This window comes from Anas platyrhynchos, chromosome 27, assembly GCF_047663525.1.
Source record: "Anas platyrhynchos isolate ZD024472 breed Pekin duck chromosome 27, IASCAAS_PekinDuck_T2T, whole genome shotgun sequence".
Taxonomy (NCBI): domain Eukaryota; kingdom Metazoa; phylum Chordata; class Aves; order Anseriformes; family Anatidae; genus Anas; species Anas platyrhynchos.
Window position 1 is genome coordinate 8,008,551 of NC_092613.1, and position 21,208 is coordinate 8,029,758.

The 21,208-nt window shown below is 44.4% G+C and overlaps 1 protein-coding gene across 5 annotated transcripts in view; it reads left to right on the forward strand.

The window, feature by feature from the left end:
- The window catches only part of PLXNA2 (plexin A2), a 412,814-nt gene that overhangs the window by 40,536 nt on the left and 351,070 nt on the right, over positions 1-21,208 (forward strand). For all 5 annotated transcript variants that reach the window (XM_072028626.1, XM_072028627.1, XM_072028625.1 and 2 more), the window contains exon 3: positions 13,045-13,192. The gene's annotated coding sequence lies outside the window, so the exon portion shown is untranslated. The remainder of the gene's footprint in view (positions 1-13,044; positions 13,193-21,208) is intronic.

Here is a 21,208-nt window from a genome sequence, read left to right on the forward strand (position 1 = left end):
TGGGGATCAGGACACAGCCACCGCGCTGTCCTGGACTGGCTCGAGGGAACACCAGGCGATGCTGTGCTGCTACTCAAGCACTTGTAAAGAGACCAAGCTAAGCATGAACTGCACAACCGGGGCCATGTTAGCAGCATTTGAGTATTTTACTTCTCTTTTTTCAAAGCGGCCAAGCTGGAAGCGTGGGGCAGGACGGCAGGAGGTGGAATTTTCCTGGGGCTGCACAGACTTGCCTCGGCCGCAGGAATGCGCACAAGACGCGGCACGCTGCCCTGCCGATTGTCTGCCCGCATTCCCCCTCCAGGTGTAGGCAGCTGCTGATGCTGCTCTCAGAGTTTAATGTGACATTTTTCTAATTATTATTATTTCTCACTGGCCTTCTTTTCTCTCTGCTATGTATATTTTTTTTTAATTTATTTTTCCCCTGCTTCTTTCCTAGAGCTGCTTGCTTTTATCATAACTGTCAGGCTTCCTGAAATGGGCATTCCTACAGGCAAAACCAGATTGTCAAAACAACCCCGTCTTCGTATTTTTTCTTGTTTCCTCATCATGGAAAAACCTTCTTGTACAAAAAAAGTCATTTTCTCCTGTTCTCTTCCCCTAGGTATTCTGTTGAATTGATTTCTCCTCTCATTTTACAGATGAGATATTCCAAGAACAATTGAACTAATATTAGTTCTGTCAAGCTTAATCTAGGATACATTAATCTAGGATATAGGAGGGAATCAGATCCAGAAAACCCTGACTTGCTTTTTTATTGAAGACCTAGTAAACTAGAAGGATGATGACCGTCTACTCAAATTTGAACAACCAAGAACAGGAAAGATTTGTTATTCAGTAGTTGGGGTAAGACTTGATTTTCCAGAGCTTTCAAGGGCTGCAAACAAATAGGAGAGGAAAGAGAAAGGTAACTGAATTTTTTTTTTTTAAAGGTAAATTAACAAGCCTTTTTCTTTCTTTGAAGGCTGTCTTTGTTCATCTATTCTCCTTCTTATTAAAACAGACATAAAGCCAGAGAATGTCGGACCCCTGTGAGTGCCTGCAGTGGGCACCCCTCACCCGCAGGGTTTCTGGGTCAGCCCAGCCCCTATGGGCAGCCGCGAGAGAGACGTGTCCACGTGTGCCCCCTCTGACCCGCTGTAGATGCCTACCTGGGGATGAGATGAATCACACCTTGCAAGTGCAGATTTCTCTTTCTTATCTCCCAAGGGAGCCTAAGGTGACTAGTTTAGATGCAGACGTTTAGACAGATGAATCACATCCTGAAGGCCACAGAGAAAATAATAAAAATTTGTAAGCCAAGGCCCAAATCTCTGTAGTCATCTTGAATAATTTCACTGTTTTACTGAACAGAATGATCAAATGCCTTTAAAAGCTTTATGCTTTAATGGTAGAAAATGAAGATACATAAATTCTCTCCCAGAACAAAAGCACCTTACTTTTTGTTTTTTTTCTTTTTTCTGAGACAGAATAGGCAAAGGTGTTCCTTTCAGTATGCATTTTCTTTAGTTGGCCCCTTTCTTTCATAAATAAACACATAATTTATGTCTGTGTGCAGCCTGTAGAGCTCCTCGTGCCTTTCTCAGTCAAAATTTCAAAGGCATTACCTGATCTGAGTGTGAAAGACTTAGTTTCACACCATCTGGTTTCCATACTTTGTGTCAAGGTTTCCAAACTGCCTTGGTGTTTTCCAACCCTTCAATGGCTTGTTTCAAGTTCTGCTGCCCTTTGAGATGTGTGTGTGCGAGTGGGAAGTTCTTAACCCAGGAAAATCTCCTCCCCGTGTAAGAAGGTAATACCATGATGGTACAAAGTTTCCTTCTTCCAAGAGACCAGCTTCGGTGTGTTACCCCCTGGGAACTGAAATCCAGTGATGTGTACTGCCTTCTTCCTCATCCCTTCCTAAAGTAATTCTTGGTGGCGACGGGTCATTTAAAAACAGGGTAAGGAGACTAGGAGATGAGGGCATGGAAAATGATCCTCTGTGAACTGGTCGGGATTGCTTCAGTACTTATCACTTCCTCTTTGTTTCTTTCTTTGCTTGACTTCTATTACTGGATTACCATCGCCCTGTAAATGCGTCGTGCTCCCTCTGGGCAGGGACTCGCCATTCTGCTTTAATGCACTATTTTGCACAGAAAGGTCTGGCTCTTTGATCGAGTGCTGCAACGGCTACCGTAAGAAGACGTTAATATTACCAGAAGCAAAATATATTTTCTTGTGCATCCCCTTTGCAGAGAGGTATAAACCAAATATTGACTTCAAAGGATAAATCTTTGTTCTAAATATAATGCTCAAAAAAGTTTTATAGTCAATTATTTGCAATTAGAATTAAAGGAGAAACCCCCTTCCCCAAACAGCCTATAATTACAACTGATCCTTTCATGAAGTATAAATCCAGTAATTAAGCAGTTTCAAAAGTTTTAATTCGCCGGGCGATTAAAAAGAAACATGTTGGGTGCCGAGGCAGAGAACAATGGCGCTGTGTGGTTAGGGTCTGAAGTTATCAATGCAACTTTGAGCAGAAAGATTTTGCTATTGATTCTCTTGGTCTTTAGAGGTAATCCTTTAGCGTGCAGTCATTACCCGTCTTAACAACTCCTTTCAGAAGCCCCCAATGAAACTGTGATCAATAGAAACAAACCAGCTGGCAGAGTTGTCCTGGTGCCCAGATGAGGCTCCCGAACCTCTCCCTCCTCCCTCCCCAAACAGGCTTGTGTTGCCAGCATCTGCACCAAATCCTGGTTGTCTTTGAAATGCCTGTGCGGAGGAGTTTTAATTGAAAGGTGAAGGTTGGACCCACTGGAGGAGCAAAATTGCTGCTGGTCCCAGCGGAGCAGTAACACCTCTGTGTACTCAAGGCTTCAGCCTCCCCTGCCAGTTATTACAGAGCTGATCTGGGGCAATCACACTGAAGCTTTCGGTGATTGGGAATTTAACTAAAGAGGCCTTCTCTTGACTAATTGTGGTCGTAGCACCAATGGTGATGTTTCAGTGCGTGTTACACACTGCACAATGCATGCCCCCATTCTCATCTTCATGCTAGTCAAATAGCACGAGTTCAAAGTGCACAATGAGATGGGTCCTTACAGCCATGTCGTGTATCGGGGTGTTGCCTTCTCATGTTGTCCTATAAAATCCCATTTTTGGTTCATTCAGTCTTAACTTTTATATGCTTAGCCTTTGGATAAAGGGCGTGGGGCTAAAGTATTGATACAAGTTTAAGAAAAGGAAACTTTTTTTTTTTTCAGAGACTTTTTCATTTCTCGACTATTTAATGGAATGTGTAAATATGATCAGTCAAATATACATTATTTTATAGACTTCTGAAGAAAACATATATCTGTTCCTCAAGATAATCTCTTGGTTGTAAAACAATTTAGAGTTCCAGTAAAATTACTAGTTTGCTGTTTAATGCTGAAAAGGCAGAGCTCGGGGCAGGATTTACACACGTCATCTCAGCTTCTCTTTCCATCCCACTGGCAGAAAGAATGAGCAGAGATTGTGAAAGCATCAGGATGAGTAAGTTAAATAGTCTGTAGCAACTTTTTGGTTGTGCCGTTCTTGTCAGAGAGCAGACAGCATGTTTGGAACATTGGAGGGAGCGACAAAGAAAATGGATTTGAGATCAATAAAGATAATACCAAATGCATGGCTGTAAAATGTCAATAAGATCCTTGACAAGTTTATGTGGCTGATGATAGCAATAGATGTCAACGTATTTGGTAGTTCAAATACATAAAACATTAATTACCAATAATAACTTGCTGAGGAAAGAAGCTAAGGCACGGCGAGAGCACAGGACTGTCTGTTATGTCTCCAGCAGAGATTGTTTAGCTGCTGGAAAAGGTGCTTGCTACACAGGACACTTACAAAGTCTGGCATTTTATATGAAAACAGAAATATAAACAGTTAAATTACTGAGATGAATTCTAGGATGGGTAATAAATACATGATTTATGGGCATAATCTATTAGGGAAATGAGGGACATCAGTGGACAGCAACATAAAGTGTTGGTTGAAGCACTAAAGCTGCAGACTAGCACAGAATTTATATTTCCAACAGGAACTGAACTTGAATATAACTGGACTTGTACATGTGCAGTAGAATAAGATCTGGATGCAATTAATCGTTGTGGAAACAACACTAGTTTTGTAATGTTTTCATGTTTTCCAATATCAAATCATTAGATAGAAATATAGGGAAATAAAAGCAACACAGGTAATTTGAGTTGGTAAATGATATTTTGCTGTAATTATTTCATCCCACAACTCACGTTTTCCCTCCAGGATGCTTTTGCTTTAGCTAGGGCTGTGTACTTAGCAGAGATACTGCAGTAGGACATTCCAAGCATAATTATCTGCAACGTTGCCATTAGACAATTTCAGTCCCTCTCCTTGCCTTTTTTCCAGTAAGTGCATAAAAAATTCAAGAGGTGCATGTAAGCCAGACCCCCTGAGATATCCATGGTTGGATAGAGGATGTATGGAATGGAAACCATAGGTCTTAATCCTGTCTCCCCAGCTCGTGAAGTTAGGAGGAGGAACAGAGTTGCTGAAACATTGATATTTTGAAATTGGGACTTAAATTTATTGACATCATTGCATAATGCAGGCTTATTTCCTCTAGATACTTATTGGTCTTTGGTAATAGGTTATGTGTGAAATCCCTTGGCAACTGCACGAAGAGACAGTGTGAAGCGGTTCCATACGGCTGACAGATTTTCCCGGTTATAAAGTAGGTGTTCTTTTGTTTGGCTTCAGGGTTCACAGTCCCACATCCCGCATCCCTGACGATGTGCTGCGCTGGCTGTGCTGCGCTCCGTGGTGTCTGTGGCATTGAGGGGAGGTGCCGCTCACGAGGAGCTGACAAGGAGCACAGTTGTGTCTCAACATTGTGCAGGTAGAAACACACCTAGAGAATTGGAGGTAGTGCAGAAATTCTGAAAATCAAACCCAATTAACATCTGCTTGTAATCTGTTTCCATGGAGGGAGAGCACTGATGACAGAAGAGGGAACTCAGCAGCTTCCCAAACCTTTCCAGGGCCCTTCCATGCCACTGCTGGGCGAACGCAGGAATGAAGAGAGGAAGAACAGGGCTGTGTGTTTGCGTTTTAACCACCTGACAGCAACACCTACCTTTGCCTTTTTACTTGGTTCAATCACAGAACAAGTCTGATAAGCAAAATTTAAGGCTACTCAAGTGTGTGGCCGTGAAGGAGGAGCTGTGATTGCTCTGCTCTGGGGTCATGTCGGTACACCTTTCTGCAGGCACAACAGGGGAAAAAGTACTGGTGGTTTTTCTTGGAATTTCATTGTAATTCAAGACACTATTTTTAGATGTCCCTTCAACCAGGAGGAGTAATAAAAGGTAAATTCTCAATGGTTAACTACATATATTTTTTTAGAATAGGGAATATCTCTGTGCCTCTAACACACCCAGCGTGATGCCCTTCTCCAGGTGTGAGGACAGCATGAGAATCACTTCCAATCTTATTTGCAGGGGTTCCTAGTGGCTGCAAATGGAGCCACACATTCTTGGTATATCTGAAAATGAAGATACACTTGCTGGTCTGCCTAGTCTGTACACTGCCGCTTAAAATAAAGATGTCTGGTGCTTCCTGGCTCTGCTAAAACTTTGTTCAGCTGCTTGATTCTGATTTAGAGGAGAGCCTTTGACATCTTGCAGAGCCCTAGTGAGGCTGTGTGCTAGAAGGGGTTGAAAAACCAGAGACCCTGCATGAAGCCAATCTTGAGGTCTTTTCACGTTTTCCCTATTTGGTAAAAGCTTTTTCTCTTGCCACCCTCCCCCATTGCCTTTCCCCTTCCCGAGCGTAGGTAGCCACACATTTTGATTGAGGTTTAATCTCCTTTCTTCCTTCCTTTGCAAACCCACCTCCTCCCTTGCCCAGGGCGATCTGTCAACTCAAACGCATCACAAATCAACCTGACAGAGGAGCTCTCCCCCGGAGCAAGGCACTGGGAGCTGCGCTGCTGCCGATTCTCAGATAGGGAGGGTGGGGTGCCTTTTCCACATAAAACCCAGGCGCAGCTAAATGGAAGTAAATTTCCATTCCTCTCGCCTTTGTTTCGAACTTCTGCCTTCAGCAAGGCGAAGCCACAACCTCAGGAGGATGTGCAGGAAGGTACACAAATGCAGGGAGGTTTGGAGAGCTGCAGTGGCTGAGGTCAGGAGAGCTGCAGTGCTCTTTGGGCTCGTTGGCAGCACTGGGGTTGCTCACGTGCCTGTCGCTGCCTTCTGTAGTGCTGCTGAGCTGAGGGTCTCAGACTACAAAAAGCTGAACAAACTTCCCAAATTGACCACGACCAGAGCACCCGTTATGCTGATAGAGAAGCTGAGGATGAAAGATGTTGGAGATGAGAACACAGAGAGCTGTGTGATTTTCTCTTTTACTCTTTCTCAGCATCAGAAGCGTGGAGAAGTCACTGAGGTGCTGCTCAGCCCTGCCAGTAACACAGCTCAGCTCCCTGCTTACCCTTGGACCTAAATCTGCAGCCGTGCCAGCCTTAGGCAGACGGCTCACCCCTGGTTCAAGAAAAAGGACCAGGTCTTCCTTGTGTTTATGGGCGTAATGTTGTTACTACTGCAAGGAAAAAAAGCTGGAAAGTAGCCTTAACTGGCAGTGCTTTTTTAGGACTGTTTCAGGGTGGTGGGAGAGCCTGTGCACGCATCCTCATGGGAACAGGCTAAGATACACCGAGAAAATGTAAACATCTTCTTTCCTTAAAAGCCTTACTTTTACCTGTAAGCTGGTTAGAGTGTTTGCAGGAACATTTCCTCACCTAGTTAAAGCCAGCAAAAACCTCTTACTACAGATCTGAGAACCTCTGCAATCCCTTTTCCAAAAATACATCGCCATCAATGGCTTCAGAAGTTGCTCCTGTTGGTATCAACGAAACAAAGCACTTGGAGCAAGACACAAGAAAGAGAGGGAAAGGAAACGAGGCTGCTCCCGATCAGCTTCTCATGGCAGAGGGTTTCGTGTGAATCCCGGCGTGCCAACAGGCTGACCAGCCATTGCAAAACCTGCTGCTGATTCAATGGTTTTCGGAGGCAGAGTTCTTTCAAGTGCATAACCTTTCCTGTGATTTGGGGAAGTGAAACTGCACCCATTATCTAGATTTAGCCAGAAGTTGAACACTTACCATGTTTGATTTATTAGTTTTATAAAATGCGAGGTCTTTAATGTTCAGTGCTTGGAGCACACCATAATTTTAGCTACGTTATTACAGTTGTTGACCAATGTATGAATTATCTTCAAAGACTTTTGAGTTCCTCTTAGCAAGCTTTCCCACTCCAGCTACCAAGTCAAAGGAAGCCGGGAAGGTCTCTTCTTTCAAGGAAAGAAGCAAAGTGTCACAGGTCAAATGCGTGTGAGCGGTCTGGAAGCACAACCAGCAGAAGCCCCAGCGAAAGCACGAGAATTATTTGTTGGCTCAGGAGCCATTACCAGCACTATTCACAGTATGTAATTTTAACACCTCATGAACGGCTTCTTAGAAATGAGCTGTTAGTCCCAAAATCCTAGAAAAGAAGTGGCCACATTAAAAATATCTATCAGCTAGCCCCTTTGGTAAGCTCACTGAACCACGCAGGCTAAACTCGTGTCTGAACGCAAGTCTCTCTCCAAGCCACGTCTGAAATGGCAGCACGGCAGGAGGGTGTTTGTGCTACTTGTCCCTGCTTAGCCTTTCCTCAGAGCACTTTGCCTTCAGGAACTGTCACAATGAAAACTATTCCCACCAGAATTAAATGCATTTAAAGTCATTTTTGGAAATTGTCTGGGCACAGCCTACTGTAAAAATGAGATGGCACAGAGCTGATTAAATAATGTTTATGCAAATACAAATGTTGTCAGGGCGTTGTTTTCTTATTCTTCAAGATCCAGCTTGTCAAAGGCTTTGGCTAAGTGTCAGGTTCATTGAGCTCAGCCGAGCTAGTAGGAGCTTGATCTGGGGTGGGCAACTGCCAGAACCCTGCAGAAACTTTTCTCTGGTGCATCTCCTTCCCATCTCCGACCTCAGCGGTCTGTGGGGCCTCCAGACTCTCCACCCATAGATCTCGCTGCTCCGCTGACATCCTACAGTTCCACTTTTCACCTCCTCTTGTACCTTGAAAGTCCCACGCTGTTCAGATATGGCATCTGTTTTTTTTTTATCATGCTTTGGTCCCTCCAATGCTAGGTGAATATTGGCATTGCTAAAGGCACGGTATCAGGAAATCACTGACGGGTGCTCAGAAGACAGATGCCTGCAGCAGCCTTGGGATATGCAGATTCCTGCACGACGAGGAATTCAGAGGCTTTTAGGTGAATTGGGCGATATGAGGAATAGTTTTCAGAGATATTAAAGTGACTTTCTAATCAGGGCAAAGATGCTGGATTGGATCTTAGCACAAGTACTAATAAATTCTACCCAAATTGGCACACAGCAGTGCCTTTTTCTGATCCACATTAATTTCCACGCGGCACATTCTAGACTCCCAGGCAGACGACTCCCAGGGCTCACAAATAGCGTGAAAAGTCCTTGATGTCATTAGTCATCGGAGGAAATATTTGCGTAACCACTCCGAATCGAGCATGTATTTGCCTGCATTTTTATGACGCTTTGTCTGAATATTCTTTTAAACAACGGTTCATTTGTGCAAGTGCTCCAGGAGAGGGTACAAGAGACGTTCTGACTCGTGGGCACTATTGAAACTAATTCCAAGCTCTCATTTGAACAAATGTTTGCAAATTCTTTTCTCTGGTATTTACACAGTTCTGATCTAAGCTTCATTAGCTCAGCAGATTCATTTCTGTGCTCTGACACCTCGCTGGCCAGCTGGAACCTCTGAATATTTCCTTGTGGCATTTTCCAGGGGAACCCTGGGGAGAGTCAGCCACTCGCTGATAAGAAATGCAGAAGTGGTGAAGTGTTGGTGTTGTCCTCTGCTGATGAGCCACATCCGAAAGGACCACTTCTCGTGGTATTTCTGCCCAAAGCAGTTCTGAATCCTTCGTAAATGCAGTTTAAAAACAGAAAATAAGTCAACTTCTGTAGGTATATGTAGTTTTCCTTGTACATAGAGTCTGTTACCGGTAGCACAGCAGTCTAGGAGTCACAGCAGTGTGCTCAGATAGACACAGAAAATGACAAAATGACAAATGCGTTATCCTGTGCAACTTGCAAGGGTAGAAAAGAGCTATGAACAGGTCATTAATGCATGCCCTATGGACCCATGAAGTTTTGGTGAATTAGAAAGAAACGAGTCCTTCTCCCTGCAATGCATATACATCACGTTTAGATATTTGTAAAACTAGCTGCACGCATATAGGTAATAGTCCGTGTAGCTGCTTTTTGCCATTTTTAAATGGTTTTAGGTGCCTGCCTGAAACAGGCACTCATAACACAGGCCTAGGGCTTGAATCTGAGCTCATCACTGGCAAAAGACCATTGTCTGTCTCCTGAGTGCTAACAGTGGCTTTGGTTTTGCCATGCTGGGAATAAGATCAGAATATCCATGTATGCCTGATGCTGGGCTAGATTGTGGTGTGAAATGAAGACTGAATGTGCTAAGGCTGTGATGAGCGGCCTCACCTGTGTACTACCTCCAGCATGCACCTTTGCTAAATTGCAGGTAGCCCTTATACAAGTGGGTCTTCTGCGGGTGAATCTGTAACCGAGTAGTGGGGTTGTCTGTACAAGTTTTGTTTTTACTGTGTTGAGTAGTACTCCGCGATGTCAGGAGAATTTTATCGCAGTATTTTTTTTTTGAAATGAAAAACACATCCCTCAGGTGAATGTTTGAATGGGAACCCAGGAAATCAGAAACGTGGAATGCAGTTATTGTCGTCTGTATGTGTCTTTTTCCTTAATGGCCTTGGCCAACGCTGGAAGCAAACTACATCCCAGAACGTGTTTCCTTTATTATTTTGCCTGGTTTAAACTTCTCGGTAGGAATCAGCCTTCAGAATGCAGTTACGATGCTCCCGAATCCCAGCTGCCTGGATTTGAATCTCAAGCCATCTCTTCCCACTAACTGCTCGGTTGGTTCAGATTTAAGCTGCAGGCTTTGGCCCTTCTCAACCTTCTAAAAGCATGCTTTAATCTCCTGAAAATCATGAGCCTGATAGCTCCTGGGTGCTTTAATTAAGTGAAATGAAAGATGTTAATTTCCATAAATAGAAGAGCTTCCAAGAACAGCACCGGGGTTCCAGCCCAGCCACCCACCCGAACGCGCGCTGTGAGAACAACCTCAGCCTAATTAACGCTCCCTGGAGGAGGGAGCAAGGGTGGCTTGAACTTTATCCTGAAAGATGCCACTGATACGGTAATGAGAGAAAAGGGAGAGCAGGTTTTGAGCGCCCTGTCAATGTGATAAAGAGCAGGGAAGATGGAGAGCACTTCTTTTATCTACCAAGTGCTTTTAGTAGAGCGTGTGGCACCAGCAGCGCCAGTACCACCAGCAGCACCAGCACTGGTACCGCCAGCACCACCAGCACCAGTACCACCAGTACCACCAGTACCACCAGAACCCGAAGCCCAGCCCCAGCACTGGCCTAGCCTGACTGTGGTGACTCCTTTCGGCCAGGTCATGATTTTGAGTCAATACAGACATCTAGTGGCCGGAGAGCTGGAAGCCGCCCGGTTCCTTGGGGAAGTTCTCTCCTTGCACCACCTTCCTTTCCTATTTTTTCTTATTTCTTTATTCACTTTAAGGAAGACAAAAGCAAGATCTTAACGTGGATCCTTATCTGTGTGCCACATTTCCTTTGGTCTTACTTTGCCTTGAGCGGTTCTAAAGCTTTGTTGTGGGAACACTGAAGTGAAAATTCAAGGCCATTTTCATAGGAATCCAGATCCTCTTCTGGAAACTCAACATTATCTCATCATTGCCACTGAAACCAATTTGTGCAAACTAAAAATTTCATCTGTGCTGAGCAAATGAGGTTAAAAATGACTTAACACAAAGCTTCTAAAAGACAGGGACCCCCAAGCAGAGTGAGCTGTATTATGAGATCAGACAAATGGGGAGCTGCTACCAGAGGGCTTACCAAGAATTCTCCCAGTAGCACCGGCAAAAAGCAAGGCAGGAAGCTTCTCGTTCAGTCTGGTTGCATCTGGTTCTGTCCTATCCAACCCACCTGTCCCTGTTCCCCAAGAACAGATGCCTGGATTTATTTATTCTCATAAGTGGAAAAATACGATTTTCCCATTGATTGTTGTAAGCCCTGAAGTCCCAGTGTGCCAGTGGGTTTTCATTCTGGCAGCCAGCATGGCACGTTTGGCTACTTGCAAGTTACAAAATTAAACTGTGTCATCTCTGCTACCTATGCAGCCACACTGGCTTTGGCAGCGGCAGAGGATGCATCTGCTCTGCAGAATCCAGAATCCTCATTCGTGCTGCTGGAGGCAACAACTGAATTTGGCAAAGGGTGCTCCATCATCAAAATGCAGCAGAACAAAATCCTGAATACTTTTACCCCCATGCTGTACAATGTTCTTCTGAGCTGGAATCCAGATCTGAATAGTAAAAACTCCCTGATTTGGAAGTGTTCACAGAGCTTGTTTCAAGGAAGGGGAGAAAAACATGAGCAGGAAGACTTCAGCCTGGTGATGTGAAATCAGGGCTGCAGCTGAAGCACTGTGGCAGCATTAAAATTCTCTGCTTACCACTATCAAACCGGTTGCTAGAGCAGTTGGAGAGAATTTATTTTGTGGCTAGTGGTTATTTCTTTGTGCTAATGAAATGGGCATTTTTCTTCAGTGAATTGAATCACAGCTAATTGAGTAGCAATCAGCACAGGCCCCCAAGTTCAGATAAATGTTGCCTTCCTAATGCTTTGTAGAAATGCAGAATCCATTAACTATCTTCAAATGAGATTATTTTTTTTTAAATTAGTAGAGTCTTAGCAAACCATTACAGACAGCATTTGTGCCGTCACAAAGAACTTTCCTATTTACTTAACACTGGGAGGGGAAATTTATTTTCAATTAATTCAAGTGCTCTTAGGTTTTACAGTTTGTTTTCATATTCCAGACAGAAATATGAGTTTCTCATAGGTGAGTAGGCCTTTCTTTCAGCTCATAATTTTCTTTCTTATGTGTTCGTAGAAGGCAACAAGTTCCCCTGCTGATAGCCACTGATTCATCTCAATGAGTCTAAAGTACCGGGAAACTTTTTTATTGCAAATCTGCCTTGGCTTTTGCACCCTGCCTGTACCTAAAACCAACTCAGCCCCATTCAGCAGCACTAAATTTCCTTCTGAAAAAGCCCCAGACCTCTCTCTGTGATTCCTGACGCTCACAAGCTTGATTCACATCAGCATTTGCTCCCGGTGACATTCAGTCGCAGGGCTCAGGCTGTCTGCTGGGAGGGGCTGGGAGCCCCTGCCCTCCCCATCAGCGCTCAGACCCTTGCATCAGGACCACGGGGAGAGAAACCTGAATTTATCTCCATGGCAGGTTAAGGGAGCTCACCAGGTAGCCAAAAATTCGGGGCAGGATGGAGCCAGTGGCTGAGAAATAAACAAAATAATGTGCTGATGCGTTGTAGAAGAATGGATTTATGGCTTGTGACACTCCTAAAATATCTTTATGTAATAATGAAAACTTCATTATCCAGCCCTGTGCCGAAGTGTTGCCATGGGCCCGCCGCAACTCCCCGGGAAGATCTTTCATCCTGACAGAAGTTCTAAATTACAGCATTAGTGCTCTAACGGAGAGGAAGTTATGGCCTATTTTGTCTGTCCAGGGAAATGAGGCACACATTGCTATGGAGTAGGTTATTGAAATCTAATCACTGAGAATATTAAAAATAGGGTAGCAAAAAAAAAATACTCTGTGTGAGCACTGGGGATAAATTAAGTGATAAACCTTGAGTGTTTACCGGAGTTTCATTATTTTATGAAAAAGTGATTCATCTTTATTACAGTTGAGGCTATTATGTTTCACATCATTAAGGAGGCAATGCATGGAGACCGTAAAGCTAATTTTCAGTCCAACTATCAGAACACATTATGTTTTTATTTTTATCACAGGTATTGCAGCATCCTCTGTGACTGCGTGTTCTGACCTCCAGAAACGTTTGATCCGTAATGTTTTAGAGACAATGAAGTAAAACCAACATGTGCTCACCAACTAATCATCAGCGCCACGTGTGCTTGGGCTGCTGCTCCTGCTGTCCAGGTAAGAGCTCTGTTATTTGGCTTACAGCCGTGGTGCCAGGCCTGAATGTGCGACCTCAGCTGCGCATCTCCTCTCTGACCGCTCTAACCCCATGGCTGAATGACTGGGAATAAAAAATCTTGCCTGTGTTTGTAAGCAATGGAGCAGCCAACCATATGCAGCACTGCTTGGGAAGTTTAGTTTTGTTTTAATTATTGTGCGTTTGTGTGAGTCCTTCTTCTGGTCTTCTTCACACAGACTGGATTTTGCTTTGCATTTTGGCAGATCCAAACCCATCAGTTCCTCACAGTTCCCAGGCAAACACGTGCTGCTTTGTATCAAAATGTTGTAAAACTTTCCCAAGACTTGTGGCTTGGGGTATGCAGAACCATCTGGAACCAGGCAAGCTTTGCCTGGCTTCCTCTCACTGCGAGAGCTTCACTTGGCCCCGGTAGTTCACAGCCAACTCCTGAGGTTACTCCTCATTGCAGAGCAGAAGCAATGTAACTGCAGAGCTGTGGGAATACTTCTGGGAACACTCATTTTAGCTTTTAAGTGGTTTTGCCGGGCTAGTGTCCCTGTGCAAGTCCGGGTTCCAAAAATACCACAGTGAGGGTGATTACTGGCAAAAGCCTTTGCTAAAAGGGCAAAATTTAAATAAACACTTGAACTCATTCATAGGAAATTAATCTGGAATTTACATTTGTAAATATTCCTGTCAAAATCTGTGGGAGATCACCGAGAAACTCTGATCCAGTCATGGCAGAGTTTAAACATCTGTGTAAGGGACAGATCATGACCTGCAGCCCTCAGGGCCCGTTGCTCAGTCCAGAAATTCAGACTCATATTCTGACGTAGGTACTACACAGGCTGATACAGGGCAGCTTTTGTGTACTCTGAAATGAATTTCCTTGCTTTGTGGGGTCCCTTCTGCTGCCCAACAGTCCCGTGCCCACCTCAGCCACCTCCTCAGGGACCCACTTTGGTCTCTGGGCTCCCTGCAGTTTTATCGTGCCATATCATGACAAAGCCGAGTGAAGAAAGGTGTTGATGCAGGACCCCCAGCTGCTGAAAGAGTGCAGGAGTTCAGTGAGGGTAGAGCACCCTCTCTAGCACGGCCCTGGTAGGACACCCAGCACCGTGATGGGACTGCCGGAGCCTCATCCCTGCCTCCTCACCGATGCCTCTGCCACAAAAGCTCTCAAGGAAACCTTTTTTCAGGGTGTGCAAAGAGGAAAAGTCTGATTGCAAGGTAATTGCAAGAGCAACATGTATCTTCTGGTGGATTTTCTGAAGGAAAACACGCTGGTGGAAAGGGCACGTGTGGGTGTTTGTTGTCTGGTGGCATTTCTGAGGACAGGGATCTGCAGATTGAGGTTACTGGTGGTATCTTCCAGCGATACGAGTGGCAACGGGGGACCAGTCTGCGAATTATCTGCACGTGTTATGCAGACCAAGAAGAGGTAATTGCCAGGAATGCCTTGGTCAGGATTTTGAAACAGATAACAAGATCACTGCAATAAAACACAAACGCAGTAAAGAGAATATACTGCTCCTGGTATCTGGTTAATCAATGGGCTGTGAAGAGGCTGAAGTGATAAACTGGCTATAATCAGGGCTAATTTTATGCAATATAATACGTTCATAGCATCAGTCTATTTAAAAACAATTTTAACCGATTTTTAAAAAGCGTGAAGTCATTTGGCACTGCTCAGTTTCAATACATACCTGAAAACAGACAAGGAAGGCAGGAACATGTCCTTACCATACATGTATAATTTAAACAATATCATCAACGGAGTATTGATTGCTGAGTAATGTGCTTATTAATTAATAGGTGTCTTCATGTTAAATACATTTCTCAGAGCTGTTCTGGGACCATTTAATAAGATAAATAGCGAGGTGTAGCAGAGCACTTTGTCATTACATTTGTGTCACATCAGAAGGAGACGTGAAGCACACGCCTCGAGTAGTGGTTTGCTGGAATGTGCCACAGAGCAGCCGATCACAGAGGCTGCCAGAGTGCAGGGTGGCCCCGTGACAGAACCCAGCAAAGATCGGTCCAAAATGAAAAATGAAGCTGCCTCTCACCCAAATTTCAGGCAACTTCTGCCTCTTGGTTCTGTTTATCCAAAAAAATGCCCTGTGTTTTCTAAATCACACCAAAAAAGCCTACCAGACACTGGGGAAGCCAGGAAGGACCTTATTCTGCTGCTCTGATCTGTTACACTACTGCACTTACGGATGCCACGATAAAACCAGTGCAAAGCAGGAGATGGGAGTCCTAGAAACAAATGTTTAGTGTGGATGCTCAGTGTATTCCTGCAGGAGTGAGGATGCAGAGAAACCAGCCGTAAAGTTGGTGATGATCACGAGCCCATTGCTCTTGACCTGTGCTTTTTGTAAGCCCCGCAGCAGGCTGTGCACCCCCTCGCTGGCTGTTCCCTTAGCAGGCCAGATGCTCAGCCTGCAATTACCCCTTCCTCTCTCTGCAGGCATGCACTGCTTTGCTATTATTGTCTTCTTGGTTTTATTTGCTATTTAAAGGCAGGTTGCAACCCTCTGGCCGGCACCCAAATATCTGCAATCCCTTTCCTGGGTAAATTATTTCCTGTCTTCCGTTATTCCTAGCAAAGTTGTTAAAACTCACTCCTGACAGTTCCTGCCTGTGGCAGCGAAAGAAACCGGCACCTCGGTGTTGAGCCAAGCACCTGCTCGTTCAGTGCTTCTCCATCCCGCTCGCATCGCATCCACCAACCTGCTGTGCTTCACATACGAAGCAGATCTCTGAAGAGTACAGATGAGAGCTTGCACATCTCACACGCACGCCGTATCCAATTTTCTTTACTCCTTCGACTCTCTTGTGTGCTGAGCGGACTTTTCCACTGACTGTTTGATTGATGGATATTCAAAAGGCATCTTTATGAGCCCTATAAATAATCCCTTAAAGGTTTTTCTTTTCTTCCTCTGTCGAAAGATGCCACTTGATCACTTGTCCAAGCGGTGGTCCTTGTCACACCTCTCCTGGTTGCTGTTTGAGCAGCGTCTGCTTGGTGCCTGCCTGGCCCTTGCCTGTGGCTTCGGGGCCGCCTGGTGTGCAGCATCGGGCGTGTGGCTGCGTTAGCCTCGCAGGGCATTGTTCTCTGCTTGATTCTCTAAAGCTTAACTTGGCTTTTTTCATCAGTGGTTACTGGCACATAGCATACTTTTTACTGGGGGTGGGGTGGAAGCAGACAGATTTCCCATTCTGAAGTTTGTGTGCATGTAAAGCCACGCAGACGCCTTCCCAGCACCCACACCATCCATGCCCTTCGGTCGAGAAGGCACAGCCCCGTTTCCCCCTTTGGCTAACAGGTGCCCTCGATTTCAGCAGCCCTGTGCTGATCCATGGTTAGAGACCAGAGGGTCCTACACTAAATCCTGGGGCGAATGTGCAGAAGGGGATGTGCGGGGAGCTGCGAGCTGGGGCTGAGGAGCTGTGGGCACTGGGGCTCAGCCGCTTCCACCTGCAGCACTCTGCAGGCGCTGCCGCCGGCAGCAGCAGGAATGGCTCCACTCCCCTTTTTAGACTCCAAGACTAATTCTAGCTGACACAGTGTGAAGTTTCATTTTTTTTTTCAATTATTGCATGATTTGTGGTGGGATCAGTTTAAAAGAAACTTCCCTCCCTATGTTTTTATACCCACCGAGTTCATTGTTTGCAAGAAAAACTGTTGGGACAATAGGAGGACCGAAGGGCTGTCTCCTGAGCAATGTATCTAGCCATGCGTTTTACAAGTGTCGTACTACCTCTTTTTCATCATGGCTTTGATTAATATCTGGCTTTTAAAATATAGGGGCTCTTTTCATAAGAGCCACTTTGTGTGTCTGCTGTTTGCCACTTGACAATGAGAACTGGATCAGACTGGGCAGGTAGGGAACAGTGAGACGAGTAAATGACAGAGCAGGTACACATTAAATGTGACATCAGATGTGACTATTGTTAGGGTAATTGAAGAGGGTTGTATACGATCCTGATGTTCATTTACGTGAGTGCTTCCTTACTCTGCTCAAACAGCATAAAGAGGCCTTTGGAAGGAGCATGAATGATTCCTGTGGCCGTGTTACAGGTGGCGCAAGGGGACTTTACACCAGTGAGAGTCAGTCTGTACATATTTAAAATAAATAGATGTGCACATAAAAAAATAACCCCTATTATTACACAAGGATGCAGTGGGAGTACCAGGGGAATGGCTAAAGTAACAAAACTTGACACCAGTGATAATAAAAGAGGGAACTAAAGCAAAGAGATCACCCCAGCCTGCTGGGTTTTGAGTGCTTAATCAAAACTGACTTCTACTACTGCAGCTGCAAAAGAAATGTTTCTAGCTTCCCATTAATTTCCATACAATAACCCTCTAATGGGGGAGTTGCAGGGGAGAGGAGGGCGATCAATCTGCCGTAATGACACACTAGAGACTAAGGGAAAATGCAAACTTGGAGCAATTTCATGGCAGGTGCAACCTTGGAAAGTACGGCCATTTTTCTAAGTTAATTTGTTCCCCTGATATGTTTGAAATCCATATTTGTACTTTAAAGGTCTAAAATGCAAGATGATTAAAAAATATAACTAGATTTTTGTAAGCTTTTCAACTGTATCAGGTGATATATTAAAGCCCCTCCTTGGAGCTAGGACAGCTCGATATCTTTTATCATTTGCTGCCAAAAAAAGGAATAGGATTGTTTATTCCAGCATTCAGTTTCTGTCTTTAGCCTTCCCATTTACCTCCCTAGCCTGATGCTCATTTGTCTCGCAGCTGAATTGATCCCTGGTACCATAAGAAATAATAGTAGTAATAATGCTAAGTGTAGTAGCAGTAATAATTATTGTTATTGTTAGCAATATCACTACTATATAATGATAATGATCACTGTGGCTTAAAGTTTTAAAGCTCTTAAATGAGTTAATTTGTGTGGCACATTGGATGCAGCTTCCCACCGCAGTGAGTTACAAGGACCCCTTCGTGAGCTTGGTGCACTCACAATTTTCTGCTAGGCTTTCCCCACGTTTTTTGACAGCAGCTGAGTTTGGGAAGAGACGCTCTGCCTTCTCCTGCGTAGGCAGCCCAGCCCTGCCAGGGCTCAGGGGGCTCGGTCACAGCGCCCGCAGCGCTCTCATTTCTGTCCTCCCATCCCTGTCAGAGCTGCAGCCTCTTCCTCTTTTCACCTTGTGATTTGGGCTTCTGAAAGCCAAACTCATTTATGCAGATTTCTGCTCTTCCTTTCTCTGCACTTAAGAGCTACAGCCACAATTTGGAAAGTATTGCATTTTAAAGCTCTGGGAAGCCAGGGGCTTTGCATGAGAATCGCAGACCTGCTCTGCTCAGATGCCTTTGTACTTTCCACTGAGTACCTATCTGCATATTTAGATTTGTGTCTTTGTAATACAGCCCTTTGTGGCTGAAGTTAAGGTATATGCTTTTTTACCTGAAAAGGTTCTTATTCTACTGTGATGCTGCATTTAGGTGGTGTTTTTGGCATGTGGAGCAGCTTACTGTGATCAACGACTATTCTCAGGTTCTGATTTATGCACCATTCCAAGTGCCTGCTCTTCCCCACCTGCCCCAGCTTAAAAATTCTGTATCAGCTCCCCCTACAAACTGCCCTAAGTGCCTTGTGCTTTTTTCTGCTACCGTACTTGGCTTCCAGCAGCATGCTTAAGTAGATAAACAAAATAATTGATCATCCAGATGAGATTGCAGGATTCATAAAGGTCCAATTACGTCTTCCTAAGTTTGATCTCAAGTCAGTGTAATGAAGTATCTGCCTAATTCTCAGTACATCATCAAAATCAATTTATTGGAATCAACTGCTCTGGAGACGGTGGCCAGAGGAATCAGAAGTACGAAGCAGCAGCCATGAGAAGAAATACTAAATACACTGGAGTTGAAAGAACAATCTCCTTTTCTGAGTAATTTCTCTGCTGATTACAAACATAATTTGAGGACTATAAGTTTTATCCTGAGGGCTTTTAAAGGCTTTTTTCTGACTTCCTTCCTCTCACAGAAGAGCTCAGAAACGCGACTGATTCAACAGAGCCGTCAGTTTTGGCACAGTTTGGCTGTACTTACTGTCAAATGTTCATGTCAAAATCTCTAATGCTACAAAGCACTTTACTCCTCTTCCAGGTCCAACGGGTGAAGTAGGAGTGGGAGAGGTGGGTTTTAGAGCTCTTTAATGCAATGAAGGCAGATACTATTTAAATGAGGAGAACAGATCTCGGGAATAAATTCCTAAGGGAATAGAGCAGCTTCACTATCACTTGCAACCCTTAAATCCATGTCAGTCATCTTGCTAAGTAATTTAACCGCAGTTTGAGGGGGAACATGACACTGAATGTGCCTTTCTGCTATTCATGTGTTTGAATTGAACCTCAGCTCCTTAAGGGAAAAAGATAGGATTTGGAAATTTGCAAGAAAAGTTGCAGAAAAAAAGTTTGCAAGAAAAGATTCCTTGCAACTTTTGAAAAAAAAACACTATTGGAGATGATAGGTTTTGAATCAGTTTAGAAAAAAAACTCTTAGATGCTAAAGTTTGGTTGCTGTCTTTCGTACTTTATCTGTAGTATCAGATCCATCAAACCAGATTGGTTTGCTCCTGCAATATCGAGATATGTCCAAGTAAGATGGGGCTGCTGTCCGTATCTGAGAGGCCAATTCAGAGAACAAACAGCATGGAGAAAAGAGAGCTTGGGTCTGAACAGCGCTGGCAGGATATGCAGTCCTCTCAGATATGTTCAGTCAAAGCTTTTTCTTCCACTAGGCCCTTTTCTCACTCCGGTGATTTAGGACATGAATATTTGTTCCTTGCCCCATGTATTTACTACTCTGTAGCACCTGTGCTCTACAAAGCAAGGCATGCTCCTGCTGAAATTACATGTCTGAAACTCTCGGGTCTCTTCGGTGGAGACCAAACGTAGGAGCCAGCTCTGACATCCAGGCTCCCAGGCTCATGGGAATACACACCTTCAGTCAGAGAGCACCGTTTCGTCTTTTTCTTGGGTCAGTTTTAATACTCCTCTCCCCATAAGATGACAAACCCACTCTCTGTCCATCCAGAGGTAAGGATCTGTAAAAGGCAATTCAATTTTACAGGCCATAAAGTTTTATGTCCACTTCTTGCATTTCTTCCCTTTTGTTTATGATTTCAGAAAAATCTCGCAGCCTGCAATCTATATTTTGCGTCTGAACATCCATAATGCAAAGCTGAACTCCAGCCACTTGTTCATGGAGGAAAGCAGAGCAGAACGCCCAGCTAGGCTTGCAGCGTGGCTTTTAGGTGGCAGACGGGAAATTTGGGTTCTGTTCCCAAGCTGGATGCTCAGAGCCAGCTGGTGCTTAGAGGCAAGGAGACCGGCCTCGGGACAACCTTTCCTGTGGGAGTCATCAATTCTGCACCACTGTTCAATAGCTTCCCAGGTTATCTCATGGTAATAAGTTGCCATTCTGAAAGCAGTATTTGTACACACTGTCGGTACTGAGAAAATCCACATGCTCATTACACCCTTTCAGCAGCGAGGTCTGGAGTTTTCCCTTTGAATAGCTCCCATTTCCTCTTCTGAGAACGACTCTATGCATATACAAGCCCAAGATTAAAGACAGGAAAATACTGTGACATTTAGAAAAGAAGTAAATAGAATAACTCATTTTGCCATCTAGGCAGGAGTCTCGGGTTTGACAAGTCCTTGAGACTCTGTGGCTCACTCACAGCATTACTCGTCACCCCTGCTCATAAACTTCCACCTAGAAAATAACGTAATTTAATTAGAAATATGGAATTAGCCTATTGCAGTCACACTCGGTTAAGCCAAATCAGTTTGTGAAGTCTGTTGTCATTGGGGCTGAAAATACCTGAAAATACCATCAGCAGCCTGATGTTAGGTGTGCGTTACGGGGGCGATCACACTACATCATCCACCATATATTCTTGTTTATTTGCTTCTCTGCCCTCCATCACTCTCATTGTACTCACCACAACCACAGGCTTTTCTTCTGTAAC